This window comes from Berghia stephanieae, chromosome 2, assembly GCF_034508935.2.
Source record: "Berghia stephanieae isolate SIO BIC M18660-M18661 chromosome 2, UCSD_Bste_1.3, whole genome shotgun sequence".
Lineage (NCBI taxonomy): Eukaryota > Metazoa > Mollusca > Gastropoda > Nudibranchia > Aeolidiidae > Berghia > Berghia stephanieae.
The window spans coordinates 24686982-24689028 of NC_088361.1; positions in this window are offsets into that span (position 1 = coordinate 24686982).

The following is a 2047-nucleotide window of genomic DNA, read 5'->3' on the forward strand; positions in this document are numbered from 1 at the left end:
CGACGACACCTGGCAATATCCGACAAAGTTATGAGAGGGCAGCAGCGTGTGTGTGTGTGTGTGTGTGTGTGTGTGTGTGTAAGGGGGGGGGGGGAGGAGAGGATGAACCTGAGATTCAGGGAATAATAATAATAATAATAATAATAATAATAATAATAATAATAATAATAATAATAATAATAATAATAATAATAATAATAGATCTTTATTGTCCATAAATATGGCAATTTGTCATTTAGTTACACTTGTAACCCATAGATACTCTCACCGCACTCATGTGTAAAATAATTACATGGCCGTTAACAGCATTGTCTCTATCCGGAAAGATTCCCATATTCACTGCCACAGCTGCCCTCTTCCCATAACTTTGTCAGGTTTCGGAAAAAAAAAAACACCGTATTATAGTGCAAAACCACTATTCAGTGTCAGATATGAATAGTGCGAGCCTATGGGAAGTGTACACCAGTGGGGAGTGAACCTGGGACTCTGGGTTTTGTAAAAAAGCAATAACAATATGGGGGGGGGGGGGGATTACATTTTTACAAAACCCGACAATATGCGGCATAGTTGTGGAAAGTAGGCAAAGCGTGGGGAGTGAACCTGGGACTCAATGAAGTGTACACCAGTGGGGAGTGTACCTGAGACTATGGTTTTCGGCGGGCGTCAGCTAGTTTCATGTAAAAGCAATTAATTTTTACGAAACCCGACGAAAACCTGGCAATATCCGTAGAAAGTTATGGGTAGTAGGCAACATTGTGCTGGGGAGTGAACCTGAGATGGGAAGTGTACACAGTGGGAGTGAACCTGGATTTGGTTTTCGGTGGGTTTGAAAAAAAAGCAATTACTTTTTTTACAAAATGCACCAAATCCCAACAATGGAAGTTATGGAAAGTAGGCAAATATGGGGAGTGAACCTGAGACTAAGGGAAGTGTACACCAGTAGGGAGTGAACCTGAGACTATGGTTTTCGGCGAGTTTCAGCGAGTTTCACATAAAAGCATTCACTTTTTTACGAAACCCGGCAATATCCGACAAGTTTGGGAAGTAGGCAACAGTGGGGAGTGAACCTGAGACTCAGGGACGTGTACACCAGTGGGGAGTAACCTGAGACTATGGTTTTCGACGGGTTTCAGGAGTTTCACATAAAAGCAATTACTTTTTTACGAACCGGCATATCCGACACAGTTGTGGAAGTAGGCAACAGTGGGGAGTGAACCTGAGACTCAGGAAGTGTACACCAGTGGGGAGTGAACTGAGACTATGGTTTTCGGCGGGTTTCAGCGAGTTTCACATAAAAGCAATTACTTTTACGAATCGCAATATCCGACAAAGTTATGGGAAGTAGGCAACAGTGGGGAGTGAACCTGAGATTCATGGAAGTGTACACCAGTGGGGAGTGAACCCGAGACTCTGGTTTTTGGCGGGTTTCAGCGAGTTTCACATAAAAGCAATTAATTTTTTACGAAACCAGGCAATATCCGACAAAGTTGTGGGAAGTAGGCAACAGTGGGGAGTGAACCTGAGACTCAGGGAAGTGTACACCAGTGGGGAGTGAACCTGAGACTATGGTTTTCGACGGGTTTCAGGTAGTTTCATATAAAAGCAATTACTTTTTTACGAAACCCGGCAATATCAGACAAAGTTGTGGGAAGTAGGCAACAGTGGGGAGTGAACCTGAGACTCAGGGAAGTGTACACCAGTGGGGAGTGAACCTGAGACTATGGTGTTTGGTGGTTTTCAGCGAGTTTCATATAAAAACAATTACTTTTTTACGAAACCCAACGATACCTGGCAATATCCGACAAAGTTATTGAAGTAGGCAACAGTGGGGGGTGATCTTGAGATTCAGGGAAGTACACTTGTGGGGAGTGAACCTGGGACTCTGGATTTTGTAAAAAAGCAATACCAAGGGGGAGGGGGAATTACTTTTTACGAAACCCGCTACAACCCGACAAGGTTATGGGAAGTAGGCAGCAGTGGGGATTGAATCTGGGATTTGGACACCGATGAGGATTGAACCTGGGACTGCGAGAGGCTGATACCAGTG